General features: G+C 55.4%; 1 protein-coding gene and 1 long non-coding RNA gene across 12 annotated transcripts in view; one reads left to right on the forward strand and one right to left on the reverse strand.

The window, feature by feature from the left end:
• LOC100550253 (ankyrin repeat and fibronectin type-III domain-containing protein 1-like) overlaps positions 1-18,308 on the forward strand; it is a 134,255-nt gene that overhangs the window by 66,724 nt on the left and 49,223 nt on the right. The gene's annotated exons all lie outside the window — the stretch shown is intronic.
• On the reverse strand, positions 15,131-18,198 carry LOC146543275 (uncharacterized). Its single transcript, XR_014886858.1, has 3 exons — positions 17,924-18,198; positions 17,143-17,558; positions 15,131-16,028 (listed from the first exon to the last, which is right to left on the reverse strand). It is a non-coding gene; the product is annotated as an uncharacterized LOC146543275 (long non-coding RNA).

Consider the following 18,308-nt stretch of genomic DNA (forward strand, 5'->3'; position numbering starts at 1 on the left):
TTGTTTGGAATTCGGTAAAGACATTTGCACCTGCCAAAGGATATTTCAGGCTGCTGTAGATGAAACACAGAAAAGACCCTCGAGAGAATAAACTCTGTAGGTTTCAAAGCAATTTGTTGAGCAGCCCATTACTTGGACACCTGTGAGGTTCTGTGTGGGACTTTCCCACCTAGCACTGAGCAGTGCGTAAAGCAGCTCTGCACAAGGGCCTGAGCAAGGAGTGCAGGCAGCAGGCTGCTCCTGCTGCAGTGCTACTGCCCAGTGTGATCCATCTCCCCTGCACAGAACCTGCTCATTCCCACTGTGGTGAGGCTGGGCTCTTTACAGCAGATGCCATGAGAACAGAACGTGGCAGCAGCCCCCAGATTGATGCAGAACAAAATGCTGCAGCTCCCAGCTTGTGTGTCATCTGCGTTGTCACCTGTGTATCAGCACGTGGCAGTGCTGGGGTGGCTCACAGTGTCACAAGGAGCTCAACCTGGCACCCTGTGGGCAGCCTGAGTGCTGGTAGAGGTCAGTGCTCCATGACCCATCTCATCCTGGAGCTGCAGTGCTCTGGCAGAGCTGCAAAACACCCTAACCCTGAGCCGGTGCAGAGCTGGTGGCAGCATCCCCTGCCTGGATGCTCTGCTAGCAAGGCCAGCAGGTGAGCCAATGAAGGCATTTTAAGCCCAGCATCGCCTAAATCTCTTCTGAACCTGGGTGTGAACCACAGTGGTTAGATGCCTTAGCTCCTGTCTCACCCTGCTGGTGCCTGCAGGCAGCTGGGGCTGTGCCATGGCCATACGACCCTCCCCATGCAGTCGCAGGAGCACTGAGCCCCTCAGGTGGCAGCTGCCCTCCTGCTCCAGGGCCTGCCCAGCCACAGTGTTAGGGACCTGGCCTTGCAGGCAAAGGCTGAACCTTTGTCCTGGCTCAGCTCAGAGCTTGCTTTGTTCTGGCATTGCTGGGTGGGGGACATTGGAGGCTCAGCACTGAGCCTCCCACACTGGAAGGGAGGGGATTTGGTTGTGGGGCTCTTACTGAAAGATCAGGCAGTCAGGAGGTGAGGAGTGCCTCCGCTCTGGAGGCAGCCCAAGAAGTTCAGAGCTGCATCCAAACCCTGGCTACCTGACTGACTTCTGTCGTTAATGCTGTGCCCCACTGCAAGGATGCACTGTCTCCTTTTCCACAAGTTCAGCTCTTGGCAGAGAGCTCATCCCCAGGACCCATACAGTGGCAGGGGAGGCTGTGTGACACACTGGGTCTGATTTTGATCCTCCAGGCCCTTCCTGGTCCCACAGCCCTTCCTTGACCCCCCGACCCATCCACTGGCACTCCCTGGCTTGCAGCATCCCAGCACTATGACCTTTTGCTGCTGGCTGTCCCCAGGTCCTCTCCCACATGTGCCCCACATTCCTGGGCTCTGTGGGAAGCACCCACGCTGATGAAGGAGAAGGTGAGAGTGGGATGTGCCCCTCTAGGAGGTCCCCCACAACCATGTCCATAAACATGTGATGTCCAGAGGAGATCCCAGCAGGGCTGCCCCCGTTGTCTCAAATCCAGTGCCTTGGGCACAGCTCTTCCTCTTGGTTTCCCCAAACCCTGCAGGTAACAAACACCCTACAAACCCCTGCATCCCCATTGCCTCCTGCACCTCGCCTCCCATTGGCACCAGCAGCCCCACGTCACCCAAATTTCAGCCCCATGAAGCCCCGCCTGTCCAACATCAAGGCAGGATGTTGGACAGATGCTGCCAGAGGTGGCACATGAGGTATGCAAGGGACAGACAGGTCCGGTTTGACTTTCCTCCTTTGTTCTATCCCGTCCCAAAAATGAGCTGCCATCAGTAGGATGTGCCGATGTTTGAGAGATGCCCAACGAGCGCGGCTGGTCCCAATGGCTCCTGCTCCACGGGGTTCTCACCACCAGTGGCAGTGAGTCTGGGCTGGTTTAGTTAGGAGGAGGAGAAACGGAATAGGGCAGTAACGCTGCAGGCAGCTCTGTGCATCACCGCCGCATGGGACAACGGTGCCGCGGTGTCAGGGAGCAGGCTGGCTTGGGGGGGTGGGGAGAGGAAGCACCCCGAGGCTTTCAGCCCCTTCCCACAAGGCAGAAAATGAGAGGAAGGCGAGGCTGCGTGCGACCTGTGGGAAACAGGGGATGGCGGAGGGATGGAAGGGGACGGGGCAGGTGGGTGTCCCCCCGCGTCCCCCCGGCACCAAGCGCGGCGCATTCCTGCAGGCTGGGCTCATGGAGGGTATTAGCCCCGCGATGAGCTCATGCCGCAGGCGCGCGGTCAGCGCTGCCGCTCCGGGCGCGGGGGCACCGTTGCAGATTCCCCGGAGTTATGCGCAGTTGTCATTTCCACGCATTCCAGGGTTAACGGCCGATCGGGTTTCGCTGCTCCCAACCCCATGGAGCACTCAGGGCGATGGCAAAGCGGAGCGAAATCCCCTGGCTGTCTGGCTCCCGCTTTCCCAAACTTCTGCTTCACCCCTCCTCCCCGATCCCCTCCTCCCCTCTCCCACGGAGCCAAACCCATTGCAGGTCCCGTTTCCCTTCCTCTCTCCTGGTTGCACGCTGTGAGGCCAATGGAGGCCTGAGGATGGCTGCTGCTGCGTGGTGATGCTCAGAGGAGTGCTCTGGGGGCTGTCCTGTGGGACCTGTGCAGATCAGGATGGAGAGGGGTCGGTGCCACTGCTCTGTTTGTAATTTGGCCTTCAGTGGGTTTCTGACGGCCCCAGCCCCATGAGGTACCTGAGCTAAGCAGAGTCACTTGTAGGATGTTAGAAAGACACACCTAGAACTTGACAGTAGTTGCTGAGACCATGTGTGTGCAGGGGCTGAGTGATGCCCTTGTTCTTTCACCTGCTCCTTAAGAAGCAAAAGCTGCAGTGATGGAAGCAGAAGTAAAAGTGGTGAAGAGAAATGTCTCAGAGAAAAGCTGAGGTGTGTGAGCACGGCAGTGTGCTCTGCACAGGGAGCAGGCGGTGTGCCTTACAGCCATGCTCATACTGTCACACGAACCTTTTTAATTTCCTGCTGCTGTTTTTCCTTGCGAATAAGGTTTCTCATATGTATACATACACATCTATACATGTGCGTGGAGGGCGGAGAATGAGAGGCTGCTTGTGACGGTGACACCAATCGAAGCCCTGTCCTAGGAAGGACATCAGCTCATTGCACAGTGCATTTGTGATGGCAGTGCTATGGCAGGGGAGCCCAGGAATGGGACAGGGCCTGTGCCAGCTGTCCCACTCCTGGGGCTGCGCCTCGCTTCCCTCCCAGCCCCATGTGTTGGTTTGGAGGCATCAGGCACTGGTTTGGGGCTCTTGCTCTCTTCTTGCGGTGTGTTTTCAGTTGTTGGCAAACTGGTTAGAAAATAGGCTTAGAAATAATATATATGTGTATATATAAAAATGAAGTCACGTCATTAGGAGGAGTGCAGGAAACAGTGGGAGCTGTGGGGAAAACACCCAGTGATGTAAGGGTTGTGCCAGCACTGTGTGCTCTTTGAGGAAATTGCGCATGACTGATCTGCACTGTGTGAGATGTGCACCAAATGGAACGGAAGCGAAGGAGGATACTTTGGCAGTTCTGTTCCCCCACCACAAGAGCTGGGGGCTCTGCTCCACAGTTCCTCACTCAGGGGCACCCAGAAGTGCGTTATGCATGGGGAGTGCTCAGGGGACAGCGGGTGACATCCAGCCATGCTGTGCTTTGTGTTTAGCTGAATTCATGGCCCCAAGACCTGAACACCAGGAAGAACACCTGAACAACAGGAACCTGAACATTCATGAGTCTCTGAGTCCCCATGAGATGCATCCCAGAGTCATGAGGGAATTGGCTGATACAGTCACCAAGCTGCTCTTGGTGATGCTTGGTCAGCTGCAGACCCTGGTGGCTGGATAAGAGGCCATGTCACACCCATTTGTGGGAAGGGTAGAAAGGATGAACCTGGGAAATGCCAAGCTGTCAGCCTCACCTCTATGCCACGGAAGATCATGGAGCAGATCCTCCTGCAGAGACACATAGAAGAGAGGAAGGTGATGGGACAAGCAGCATGGCTGCACCAAAGGCAGGTCCTGCCTGACCAACCGTGTGCCTTTGTATGGTGTAACTGCATCAGTGAGGGGAAGAGCCACTGGTGTCATCTGTCTGCACTTCAGTATGGCCTTTGAGACAGTCCCCCGTAACATCATTCTCACCAAACTGAAAAGATTTGATGGATGAGGAACTGGTTATGAGATCACACCCAGAGAATGGTGGTCAATGGCTCAACGTCCGGATGGAGATCAGTGATGAGTGGTGTTCCTCAGGGCTCAGTGCTGGTGCTCTTTAACATCTTTAACACCAGTGACACCGACACTGAGATTGAGTGCACCGTCAGCAGTTTGCAGATGGCAGCAGGCTGTGTGGGGCGGTCAGTAGAGCTGAGGGGTGGGATGCCATCCAGAGAGACCCGGAGAGGCTGAGCAGTGCGCCCAGGGGAACCGCGTGAGGTTCTGCAAAGTGCGAGGTCTGCACCTGGGTGATGGCAACCCCTGCTGTCAGTACAAGCTGGGGAATGTAAGGATGGAGCACAGCCCTGCTGGGAAGGACTGGGGGTACTGCTGGAGGTCAGCTGGACATGAGCCAGCAGTGTGCCCTCGCAGTCCTAAAAATCAATGGGATCGGGAGCTGCATCAGAAGGGGTTGTGTCCCCTGGTGCGGGACAGTGGCTGTTTGCTATTTGCTGGCTGTGTTGTGCCCAGGGATGGAGTGACGCAGCTCACGGTCACTGCACCAGAAGGTCCTGTGTGGGACGGGGTGAGCTGTGAGCTCAGCGTTGTGCCGTGGCGTCACAGCGAGCCGGGAGGAGGAGGGGGCTGCAGGGGGAACCCACTGAACTCGGTCATCGTGGAGCGACGTCAAAACCTTAGGCGGCGTTCAAGATAAACTGCTGTAAAATGTAATGGTTTTAAGTGTTTGCTTTTATGTGACAGCTGCTGTCAGAGGCTGGCGGGCGGCCAGGCGGTGCGGGCGGCAGAGCTCCCCAGCAGCACAGCGTGCCCTTCGCAGGGAGGCTCTGCAGCACGGGGATGCATTTCTGTGGTTCCTGCGGTTCCTGGGGCTTTCTGGGGGAGGGGAAGGGGAGCAGGAGAGCCCGCGCTGCTGCGCTGCGGCCGCAGGTGCTGGCTGGAGCCCGGCAAGCGCTGCCCGTGCCGCATTGCTCGGTGTCCGCTCATCGCAAGCACCGCTGTGCTCTGCCCCGCGTGGCCAAGGTGTGCAGCGGGGCACCGGAGGTCTGCCGCAGCCACAGGTTTGAATGCTTGCCGCTTTGGCAAGGGGCTGCATAAAGGCATCCTTCACCCTGCCAGCAAACCCATGGTGACAGCTACTGCGAGGGGCCAGATTGAAACCAGATGAACCCCTGTTTCGCTGTGTGAGGGGAGCCAGAACTGGCCTCTGGGGACAGATCGGTGGGGAGGGCCCAGCTGGGCATAGAGGGACACGAGGGGCAGCAGCGTGGGGCCTGGTGTGCAGCCCCCCCACCCTGCTTGCTGGGAAAAGCATCGCTAATTAGAAAAAGGAGCGCGTCGTATTTGTGGCGCCGGCTTCTAAAGGGCTTTGCGTGTTGTCTTCATTCTGGATGTGAGAACGCAGCTCGCCCTCTTTTTCTTTCAGGACAAATTAAGGACACATTTCGCCCATCAGGGGATGAAATAAAATACAAGCGGGGAGTGCGGTGGCTGGCGAGCAGCGGCCCCAGCAGCCCGGCCCCAGCCCTTACGTTGGGCAGGTGTTGCCTTCCCCTCCTGCCCTGCTGCCACCTCAGTCCCCCGGCACGGCCACAGGGTCCCACACAGGAGCCCTCCCTGCAGGCTTCGGCCCCGAGCACCGATGTCAGCCACCGAGCATCAGAGCCGCTGGAGCCTGAGAACAGCCCACGGCTGCCGTTCCCCCCCCGGGTAATCCCTCCTGTGAGCAGGATTTGGGGATTCACAGCGGCATTAAGCGAGCGGGTGGGTTTTGCACCAAATGGGAGAGGTGGGGGAGGAAACCAAGTCTGGGAAAGGAGTTTGTGTGCAGCAACGTAACCGCAGCGCGGAGGGGCCCACTGCTCGCGGTGTGTGTCTCGCTCTGCATGCCTCTGTTTTCCTCTTAATACTCGTGGACTGCTGGATTGTAACATGACGACTTTTCAACGTCAATAATGTATTGAATAACAGCGTACGAGCTGAGCTGGGGGAAGCGTTAACTCTTTCCCGTGTCTGCAGCTTGCTGCCATGAGCCCACTGGGGCCCCTTGGTCCGTGGCTGGGGCTGGGATATGAATGGCAGCGCGTGCCCAAATGTGAGCTCTAACCCTGTGCAGTGGGGCAGCATGGAGGGGTCAGATGCTGAATGCACACACACAAGCACACGGGGACTTCTTGGTGCTTCACACCTGGATGTTAGCACCCAGTCTTGCTGTATGGCCAAGCCAAGGCCGACCCAATGCATCTGCTGCTTGGGGATGGGGTGGGCGGCAGTTTGGAGAGCGAGATCCTGCTGGCAGGTGGGATGGGATGGTGCAGGATGGAACATCAGAAGCTCGGTGCCCTCCTCCTAGCACCCTGCCTCATGGCTCCCTGTGGGCACTATGGGTAGCAGGAGCCTTCCCATAAACATGCCAAAGATTTTAGGAGGTGGTAGGGGAGCGGGGGTACCTGCTGTGGTATGGAGGTGTCACTGCAGGGGGACTCTGGGTCTGGTCTTCATGCTGCTGGGAGCAGTGTTGGGAGCTGGCGGAGCTGAGCTGTGTCCCAGCCAGAGGGACTTGGGCTGAGTGCTGCGGGGGTGCTCCCTCCTCCTATTTGGCCTCAAGGAAAGGGAAAAAAAAAAAGGAAAATGTTGGTTTTGTTTTGGCTGGGGAGCTGGAGCCACAAGGAATGTAGGGTAGACCACAGCTCGAGTTACCCTCTTCCATTGCACGGCGTGACGCTTCTCTCATCTCTCCTCTGTGCTCTCCTCTCTATGCAGAGCACAAAGCAAACCCTGGGCCGTGCTGCTGGAAGGGAGAATCCTGCCCTGGACACGTCGGGGCTGCGTGCTGCAGGTGGCACACGGGGGTTGTGGGAGCTGGGTCTGGCACAAGCACCAGGACGCTGCTGCGCTCACCCTCAGGCTGTACATCTCTGAAAGCGTCCCTGGTTCAGCTTTGCTTTCCACTTTGACAGATCTGCCTGAAGGTGGAACCCCACAGGAGCAGAGCTATGGGGTGTGGAAGGAAGCAGCGGGTGCAGCACGTGGCCCTGCTGGTCCCTACAGTCCCTGTTGGTGGCAGCAGGGTGACAGCTGCCTGGTGACAGCTTTCCTGCTCCCTGCTGTGAGTTCTTATCCCCCCCCAACCTCCATCCCCTGCTCAGTAGGGGACTGAGGACTGGCACCTCAGGGCTCCCATGTTTGTGGTGCAGAGACTTCAGTTTAGGGAGCAGTGGTACCAAAGGATTTAATGCTGCACGCTATTGAGTTTTTGCATTGTGGGTACCTAATCCACACCTGCACCACCTTACTGGTGTGGGCACGATGATAGGGCCACAGTGGCTGTGCCAGCAGGAGAAGTACCAAGTCATCCTCTGATGGTTCTATGATTCTGTGAATGGGACCTCACCAGCTGCTGCCCCTCCTGCCACATGGGATGGTGCGGGCTGGGTCCTGGCTTGGTTGCTCCCAGCTGTGGTGGGCAGGAGGATGCTTGGCACCGTCCCGAGGTGCAGACATGGCTGAGGGAGGTGTCCTGAGCCAAGGGATGTGGCACCCACTTGGGCACACCTGTCCCTGACCCTTGAGTGGCATGGAACCCTGAGCTCTGTCTGTTGGAGAGCGACAGCAGGGAATCGTGTTATTCCTTGGTCTCCAAAACCACTGACTTGAGATGGACAGCTAAGAGGAAGGAAGGAAGATCTGAAACTGGAGCAGGAAGTTCCTGAAACGTGAGAGCAGCCCTCATCCCAGTGTGCTGCCCCTCTCCTCTTGTAACACTTTTGGCTGAGCTCTGTGTAGTATTAAATCCAGCTCCAAACTGCCCCAGGGAGCTTGGAGTTCACATCCTCCTGTATCTGATAATTACCCTGACAATAAATCCAACCGCAGCAGTTCTTATGCTCCTGGTGGGCAGCACGTGGACTTTCTGAGTTTTCCACATTGTCTTGTGTTTAATTTTGGTTCTGTTATGACTCTACATCACTCCAGAGCTCCGCCAGGCACCAGGAAAAACAGGCGACAAGTCCTGAAGCCGCAAGTTCCTGGTTCCTGGGGAGCAGCAGATGCAGGACGCAGGCACTGCCCCACGGATGGGACAGGGTCTGGAGGTGCCATGGCTGAACAGAGACACGGGATCTGGGCATAAGCACTTGGAATGACCACTGGGTGGGCACAACTTGCCCATGCTGGGAGTGTTGGTCCATACGTCCCAGTTCCAGCCCGTTGGGTTCTGCTGGCTGTGCTCTGTGCGGGCGCTCCCAGCCGTGCGCCTACCCCAGTATTTCCCATGGCCGGAGCTACTGGCGGTGAGTGACTGTGGAATTAAAGTATCATTTGCAATTTTCTACATTCCGGCGCGGTGTCGGGTTCTGGCAGAGGGCAGGCTCAGTGCGTGCTCCCCGGATGTCTCGGGGGCCACACGGTGCTGCTGTCCCTGCGGATTCGTGCTGCATAGAGCTGCAGGGAGCAGAAGGCAGGGGCTGACAGACATCGCATCACCCCCAGACTGAAGCCGATTTTCAAAACAAAAGCTTCACCCCAGCAACATAGCTTCATTTTCCCAGGGTTTTGAATGATTGGAAGATTGGAACCCAAATAAACACAACTGCTCGTGGTCTCAGACATCTCGCTCTCACCCAGCATCAGGCGGGTAGTTGTCTCCAGAAAGGCGGGCCGCAAAACGTAACTGAAATCTCAGCCTAAACCCCAGCTAACTCGAGCAAAAAGAAAGAAGGAAGTTGTTGTTTCGCAGCAGCCAATGCATCTGCTGCTGGAGCTCCGTGGGGCCGGCTGAAGCAGCCAGTGCTGCTGCGGCTTTGGGTGCCTGCCCCGTCTGCTCGGCGGGGTTAAGCAAATAGCAGCCCTGGGGTTGTAGAGCAGGGGAGAATCTCAAGGCGGTTTGCAGGCTGTAATGAATTAAGCCGTGCTATGCTGCTGTGGTTGGGGCAGGATGGAGTTCTCGGTGTGCACTGGTGTCTGGGCTGCGTGTCCAGGCTTTCTACACGGGGGATGGAGAGAAGTGGGCATCTCCAGTGTGCCATGGGCTGCGTAAAACAGCAGAGGAACGGTGGCTGCAGAGATGACTGGAGCCTATGACTGCATTGCAGGCAGCTAACGGAGGAAGATGTGAAACTTGTGGCTCGAGGGATGAAAGAAACCTGCAAGAGGCATGGAGGTGGGGTTTGGCTCTGCCGTGACCCCCCTGCTGCTGTCTGTCTGACCCCCAAGGCCTTGGCTGGCCTGCCCTCAGCCTTGGCCGAGTTGCTGTCGTGCTGCCATGGGAGCAGAGGGGCTGCTTCAGCCCTGCTTCCTCATCCCACACATCCATGGTGCCCCTGCAGCCCTTTATGGAACGTGGCCTGGAGCCTCAGCTGAGGACATCCATGCAACCCTATTTCTGTTGGTGGAAGAGGTACTCCTTAGTCATCTTTCATGGCAATCTTAGTGTGGCAAGGATACCAAGAAGTGAACTGAAACAAACAAACCCTTGTACTTGTGCAAGTGCAGCTCTTGAGGTTTCCCATGCCCAGTAGGAGTCATTCACAGATACCAACATTCAGTGTTGGCTTGTTGACTTCAGCAGGGCTCTTGGGACTTATGTAGAGTCAGTCAAACAGAGATGAACTCACGAAGATGAACAGAGAGCCTTGACATAAGGGAAGCAGGCAGGATGAACATGCCTGCAGTAGGTGTCTCCTTCTTCTGCTGGACCAGGGAGGCATCTCTGGAGCTGTTCCTGATTCTTCCCATCCATTGACTTTTCCTGAATAAGACAGGACAGATTGGGTGCTACATTCCTTGCCCTGCATCTCGGGGCAGCACTCCATGTCACAGCAGGTCCCCAAGGCTGATCTGGAGATGGAGACGTCCTTCATCACCATATTCCTCAGACAGACACCTCTGCTATTTGCTTAATGTGTTGCGTGGCTTTGAAGTAACACAGATGGTATCTGCCATGGATTGCTTACTGTTGTGGTATGGCTAGTTCATGGGAGGGCTGTTGTGAAGAGCAAATAGGCACTTTGTGCATTTATGTATACATATAAATCAGTACTTGGAGAAGGAAGTAAAGAGACCAAGTGGACTTTCCTCCGGGTGCTGAGATCCGGGAGGTGAGGGACTTTGGTGACACGGTTATTCCATCAGCATCTTCCCACGGGATCCTTCTCATTCCCATCCTGTCCCTCGAGCACCTGGAGAGGCAGCTGCCAGCCTGGCAGCCATGAGGCAGAGGCAAGCGTCCAGCTCTCTTTGTGATACATCCCTCGGGGTACGCTGCTGGGACTCCAGGATCCCTTCAGGTGTTAGAAGCACTTAATTATCTCAACATTTTCCTCCAGAGGTGCCTGCTCAGTATGGATATTAGCACCCGCCTCGTCTCGGTGCACAGATGATGTCTTGTCAGACGCCAGCGATGGCTTCTTATTCCTTTGGAATGACATTCGTGGCAGGATGATGAGTTGCTCTTAGGATATGATTTGGGGCAGAGCTTTTCTTGTCTCAGCCCCATCCAGCTGCCCAGGACTGACATTTGCTCGAGACATCTCACTAAATTCCTGCACCATGGTCCAATTCCTTTAGCAATGCTGTGAGCTCACAGCATGTTTGCAGTTGGGTTTGCCCGGTGCTGAGCTGAAGTTCTGGGCTCTTAACTCACATCCCAGGATCGCAGCATGCAGCCTGCTGCCTAACCCTGATGCCACCACATACCTGAGGTTAGGAGGGAACTACAGAATGAGAGGACCCTCGGGATTTCCACTCTGAACTTTTCTTCTGCATTCATTTTTGTTCTGGCTGTTTCTATTTTTAATTTTGTTTTCTTGTGCAATCTGTGTGGGTATGCACTGCTCTATTTAATTCTTTGCTAGTATCAGATTTTACTTTGAAGGGTTTTCAGAATGAAAACAACGAGAATCAAATCCTCTTGCAGGAGGTCATTGAGGTGGAATGGCTTTCTCCCAAGTGCTGACATGCTTTGAACTTCTCCCTGCTCCCTGTTCAAGCCTCTTTCCCCCAGCTGAGAGGCCCTGGTCCCCGCAGCTGTCCCTGTGCCCAGTGATGCCGATGACGAATGGAGTGGAGAGGGCAGGGCTTATGCCATCGTAGCAAATCCAGCTCCAGCTCCTTCCCAGCACTGCTGGTTCCTGCTGGAGGAGCTGCTGTGGGTGACAAACCACGGAACCAGCCTGCTGGCAATCCCAAGCCATTGGCCATCCCAACTATTAACAATCCCAAGCCATTGGCCATCCCAACCATTAACAATCCCAAGCCACTGGCCATCCTAACCATTAACAATCCCAAGCCATTGGCCATCCCAACCATTAACAATCCCAAGCCACTGGCCATCCTAACCATTAACAATCCCAAGCCACTGGCCATCCCAACCATTAACAATCCCAAACCATTGGCCATCCCAACCATTGGCAATCCCAAGTCATTGGCCATCCCAACCATTAAGAATCCCAAGCCACTGGCCATCCCAACCATTAACAATCCCAAACCATTGGCCATCCCAACCATTGGCAATCCCAAGTCATTGGCCATCCCAGCTATTAACAATCCCAAGCCATTGGCCATCCCAACCATTAACAATCCCAAGCCACTGGCCATCCTAACCATTAACAATCCCAAGCCACTGGCCATCTCAACCATTAACAATCCCAAACCATTGGCCATCCCAACCATTGGCAATCCCAAGTCATTGGCCATCCCAGCTATTAACAATCCCAAGCCATTGGCCATCCCAACCATTAACAATCCAAGCCATTGGCCATCCCAACCATTGGCAATCCAACTCGTTGGCAATCTCAACCATTGGCAATTCCAACTGGACGTGTTCCATTGAGATGCTCCCAGCAGAGCTGGGATAGAGCTGAGCAGGAACCCCAGGCCACGGGGTTCCCTGCACTTGGGGCACTGTGTCCCAGCTCCCCACTCGGCTGTGCAGGTGTTGTTCACATGGATGTGCTTTATGTTGAATTTTCCAAACTTGGGTTACACTGGGCTGAGGCTCCCACTGCCCTGCTACGTTTCTATTAGCCAAACTATTCAACCAGCAGAATTGTTTGCAGAAGCAAAGCACTTTTGTCCTTGAATCTTGGAGCTTCTGGCTTCCACGTGCTCTCGGTCGGACAGCAATCGTGCTAAATCCCAATTAATCATTAAGGAGATATTTGAGGTTTAGCAGCTGTGTTATAAGATACAGTTTTTACTGGTTTTGACCTCAGTTAAATATGTTTTTAATAGTGGACGGTATTTAATTAAACATAAAATAACAGAGGCTTATTAAATCTAGGGAGACCTTCCCTAGCAATGGATATTGAATGTTAAGTAAATACCAGTTGGTCATTAGGAGCGCATTCAGTGTGGTTTCACAGCTATGTAATAGGTGGGTATCTTCTTACACATTTACCCAGTCCCGATGAATGCGCTCTTAATAATCGATTGCCATTCATTTAATACATAATAACTGTCCTCTTAGAGCTGAATTGGGTCCTTGTCGGAGAAAATGGGTCCTCTGGTGCTCGCTGGTTTGCTGAGCAGATTTTGTTTTGTTTTCCGTTGATGGCTCCTTCAGATTAGCTTTCTCTGGGGCTGCTGGGTGGGATGGAGCAGTGTGCGTCACGTTGTGTTCATTGCCCCCAGCCCTGCAGTGGCAAAGGAGAGGTGCTGGTGGTGGGTGGGAGCTGCCCTGAGGTCCTCGCATGGTGTGGGATGGCACCGTGAGTCACAGCGTCCTTGGAGACATTTTGATCTTTCTCTTGGGCTTAAGTCCATTAGGCAGAGCTGCAGGGAAGCGAGTGAAGCGCTGCCGTGGGGCAGTGCTTTCTTGTACCAGAGGACGTAACCTGCAGAACTTGCTGCTGCACAGTATCTTCAAAGTTGATCCATCAGCTGGTGTTGGAGAGGGATGAGAGTCGTTGGTGGCTGATATGATCAGAAGGGATCACTTAAAGCACAGTGCATGTTTCCAGGGTATGCTCATGCTCATGTACCATGCTCAGCAGCCCAGCAGCTGACCCCATTTCCCAAATTGGGTTCCTCCTCTGTTTCTCTCTGCTCCACGAATTCGGGTTTTGCTCCCATTCTGAGTGCAGTACAGCCCATATTGGTGCACTCGCTCAGTACCTACAAACTCACAAAGCATGAGGGCTGTTGGGGGTGAGGGCTTCAAGAGCACTCGAGGTGCTTCACAGCAGCCATTCCGCAGCAACACCCAGGACTCTGGGTGCAGGAGCCTCTTGTTCTATGCTGAGGTTACGATGTACTTTCTAAACATCACTGTACTTGCTGTGGTGATGGACCACTGTGTTGCAGAAGCTGTTTTGGGTGGAAAATAGTGACAAGAGCTTTTGTTCTGGGGATGGCACCCAGCCCTGAGACACACATTGCTCAGTTAGGGCTCTCCCCCCAGCCAGGGCTGCACATGTGAGGCACCCAGTGCAGAGGTGGTGGATGCACAGTGCTGCCCCTCGTCGTGGGGACTGGGGAGCACTGGGGCACTGGGGGGATTTGGCTGCAAAGAAGCAGCTGGTGAGAAGCTGGAGCACAGAGCATGTCTTTTCTGGGGCTCTGTGGGCAGTCCCATTAGCTTTCTTACAGTAGCACTGCCTTATAATTTCTCAGCGCTGTTGCATTTCGTAGGCCATCACTTTTAATTTCTGCCCTTCTTAACCTGCACAGCAGTACTGACTCAGTGCTGAACAATGCGTTGGACAGGCAAGCAGAGCCGTGATTCATGCTGCTGCTGGAGGGATGAGCCTTCTCCTGTGCGTGCTTATTAATTTCTCCCGGTGCGTGAGTCAGCCCCCCCAGGCAGGGAGGCAGCCCCAGGGCTTGGGAGCAAGGAGCTGGGAGTGCGGGCGGCTCCGGGGCCAAGAGAAGCTCCACGATGGATTTCTCCCACCTGCCCTTCTCCCGCAGAAGGTGCTGGGAGAGCAGCTGCTGGGTGCCCTCGGTGTGGGCGTCCCATGCAGACCTCGGGAGGGTGCAGGACTGGGAGCTGCACGGCACTGCTGCCTGCCCAGTCCAAAGGTCCTCCCCAGCGCCCTGCTGCCCTCTGGGTCTCTGTATCCGCCGTTTCTCACTCCTTGGCTCTGTTTGTTGGGAGCATTCACCTTTTTGCACAACAGGGACTTCACGTCTCACTGTGTGTGTATCAATTGGAGAAAACCTTTGGCAATGCCGCTTCCCACAGACCCAGCCCCACACCACCGCTGTCCCCTCCCTGCCGACCCCAGGGCCGTGCTGGCCGAGGGCAGCTCCCAGCACGTCTCCCAGCACATCTCCCAGCACATCTCCCAGCACATCATCTCCCAGCACGCTGCCTGTGCCCCGCGCTGCAGCTCGGAGCTGTTTTGGAAAGGGCTGCGGCGCGGCATGATGTCAGCAGCACGGTAGTATCTCTGTCTCCAGCCTCGTTAGGCGCTTCCTGTGCTCTGGCTCTGGCTCTGGCGCGCCTGCCGTGTCTGTGCGCTTTCTTCTCTTCCACAACTCCCCAAGGATTTCAACTGTTGGTTTTTTTTTTTCCTTCCCTTTTATTTTTTCCCTTCCTGCATCCCTTACCCAGCAGCTTTTTCGTCTCTTCCCTGTTTCTCCTTTCCTGAGCTTCTCCTTACTCCCCCCTATTCCCCAGAGGCTGCCCGGTGCGTCCTCCCCATTGAAACACTCTCCTCCCAGCTGCCTTCTCTCCCCGCATCCCCACCAAAGCCTTCTCACTGCAGATGTGCGGCTATGCCACCCACCTCTGTGTCCCCATCCCCATCCCTTGCTCCTGTCCCTGTCCCCATCCCTGTCCCCGTGCCAGCCCTGGGCTCCCCATGCCCTGCAGCCACCACAGTAACCAGCACTGTGGCTTCCTGCCGGGGAGGAGCAGATGCAAGGCTGAATCACGGCTCTCCAGCGAGTGTTTACTGAGCATGAACAAAATATGATTTATTTCTTTAATTTCTTCCCTCGCAGCAGCCCAAATGCTGCCTGAATGCGGGTGGGCTTCCCCAGGGCCTGGGCACAAAGTGCTGTGCTTCCCCTGGAAGCTGCTCTGCTTCCAGAGCAGCTCTGTGCATCGTTCTTGGGGTGCTTTGGATGAGCACTTCTCACAGCCCCTCTAGGGCTGGGTACTGCTATGTCTGCAGGGATACTATGTGGTGCCATAGTGAGACACAGACTGCTGGTTTTCCATCCTTGGCCATGCTTGTGATTTGCCAGGTCATCTAATCCTTGGCACATTTGTTTTTTCTGTGCTATTGCCACAAATCCTGCCACAGTGCCCCATGGAAGCTGCTGTGCTGGAGCTCATAGGGATGGGGCTGTGTGGGGCTGGGATGGCTCACAGGGCTGGGCTCTGGGGTCCAAGCTTGCCTTCATCTTCATCCCAGCTTTGATAAATGCCCATCACATCTCTTTCTCCCAGTCAGGTCTTTGCCGTTACAATCCCACATGGAGACAGATGTGTGCTTTTCTCTTGAAGCAGCTCTGCCCATCGATGGCTTGGGGCTGAGGCTTGGGGACCCTGTGGGGACCCAGTGCCAGGGGGCTGGTGCTGCTGGTCAGGACTGGGGGCTGTGGAGCCAGCAAGGGAGGAGGTGAGTTCATGGGCTGCCATGGGATGGAGGGAAGAAAGTAGTGAATGGGCAGTTTGTTGTTTGTGGAGCATTGCTGCATCTTGGGATGGCAAGGCACAGGTCAGGCTCTGTGGAGTGCTGGCGTGGGATGCTCCTCCCAGGCAGATAAACCCACGTCTGAGTTGGGAGGGGACATTTCCATGGAAATTGCCTCCAGGTCTGTGATTGCCAGCTCACCTGGGGTGGTTGTGCTGCCCTGTAATCGTGGGGAGAGACCGTGAAATGGAGCCAGAACGGGTGGCAGCTGTGCAGCCAGGGAGGGGACAAGGAGGAGGAGGAGGAGAAAGAAGAAGCCGGAGCCCTTGTGAAGACCAGAGCATAGCAGAGATGGTGAGCAGCGCGCCTTGCAGAGCTGGGATACCCCGGGATATCATTTGGGAAAAGCCTAAAGTGAACCAAAGCATCTGGCTGCGGTGGAGGCCGGGAGGGTAAAATGCCTTGGCAAGGAACGAGATGAAAGGCTGGGCTGGAGCTGCTGCCAGGGGGTGTGTGGGCACTGGGTGCTGCCCTGCACTTGGAGGGGTCAGTGCCCCTTGTGGGACGTGGGATGGAGCGAGCTGCAGGACACAGTGAGCTGGGCTGGGGGCTGTGCTGCAGCCGGTGTCTCACCATACAGAGACGTGTGGGGTCCACTTAGGGGACACCCACGGGGTCCTGGTGGTTTGGCTCTGAGGCTTTGGGCACTCGCATCCCCATGGCCCTGAGGAGGTCCTGTAAGCTTGTTTGGCGATGCGCTGAGAGCGGTCTGCAGGCTGAGAGCTGCAGGAGCAGGGCTTGGGGAGGGTGGTGTGCTGCGGGGTGGTTTGCAGCTCTGCTCTGTGCCCTGTGGCATTGCACCTGGTGTTGTGGGGATGCTGGAGCTGTGGGCTTTGCAGGGCTGCACGTTTACCAACCAAGAGAAAGTACTGGGCTTTTGTAAGAGATCTTTGTAAGAGATCTGTGTTCTGTGCAAGGATTTACTGGACTGATATGTCACCAATCGCAGTGCTGAGCTGAGCTCTGTGTGCCGTACCTCCAGGGAGCTCAGAAGGGCCTCCAAGCACTGCCGGGTGTAGCTGGTGCATGCAGTGACGTTGGATGCAGAAGGGGTGGAAGGTGGATGCTCTGCAGACCACGCTCTTTCCTTGCCTGTGCTGACAGCCGTAACGCCAATAAAACAAATGTTTGTTTTCTCATTTGTTTGATGCGCAGCAGTGGCAGCACGAGGAGCTCGCTCAGCCCCCACCTCAAACAGCCCTGCAGAGCATGACGCGAGCTCTAGCCACCAGTAAATGGCATTTGGGGAGGAAAAGGGATAAAGGAAAGGTTACTGTGTTGTTCTTCGTGATGGATGAATGAGCTGTCAGCTCTGTCCTGCAGTGATGGATCCCCGGGTATTCCTGGGACAGCAGGAAGGAATGCGTCTTGCAGGATTTCTTCGCTTGGAGCAACCATTTGGCTCTTGTGGGGCTGAGAAATTTAACTGAGTAACAAATTAATGGAGTTGTTAGTCACTGTCTGGCTTGAATGGAAACACTTAGCTGACACGGCCTGTCCATGCCTCCATCCCTGGGCTGGGGAGTCTCCCTGTGGGGGCTGTGTGCCACCCTGTGCTGCCTCTTGCCATGCACAGCTCTTGCAGGAGCACCCCATCGGGCAGACAGTGCTGGAGCAAAAAGCAGGATCCTGCTGTGGGCCGGTGGGAGGGTCTCGGTGCAGGATGTGGCTCATTGCAACCACACTGCACCTGCAGAAATACAGGAAAATGGGGTGTTTTGGCCCCCTGGGATGTAACACGGTGCGCGCAGGGGGCGAGGGGCAGAGCAGTGCAGAGCTGTCCATGCTCGCTGCGTCCCTGCAGCTCTGTGTGCCCCTCTGGCTGCGTCAGTGTCACTGAGGGCAGCCGGAGCCCCAGCCCCCCAGAACAGCAGCTCCAGAGCTCTGATCCCCACCATGCTGGTATGGGGCAACCCGAGTGGGACGGGCTGGGAGGCTGCACCCAGCCATGGTGAGATGGGAAACTCCCGACCCTGAGCCGCTTTCTTCCCAGCGCCGGCCAAGAAACGTGACGCTGAGCAAAGGGGAGAAAATAAAGGGAAAAACAAAACTCACGTTGGATTCAGAGATGGCCTTTTCACTGGCAGAACCGACACTGTCTGCGTGCAGAAATCTTAATTTCAGATCCGGTCTTTAAATGCAAATGTGGCTTTAAATAGCTGTTCCTGCGCACACGTTCTGGTGCCTTCTGCCACGGAGCTAATGGATTGTGCTCTCTGTCAGTACATTCTTGTCTCATTTTGTATCCCCATACATTAAATTGATAGTTTGGGGGATTACAGCTCGTTCCAAGATTGCATGGGTGGAGTCCCCTTTATATGGCCATGCTGGTATGTAGTGAATTTGAATTGGCACAGCAGAAAACTCGAAAATTTGGAACAGATAACTGTCTCCTATCTTTATATGGGAACACCAGAGTTCTTAGCTTTATTCTGGGGTT

The sequence above is a fragment of the Meleagris gallopavo genome, chromosome 16, assembly GCF_905368555.1.
Source record: "Meleagris gallopavo chromosome 16, MGAL_WU_HG_1.1, whole genome shotgun sequence".
NCBI lineage: Eukaryota > Metazoa > Chordata > Aves > Galliformes > Phasianidae > Meleagris > Meleagris gallopavo.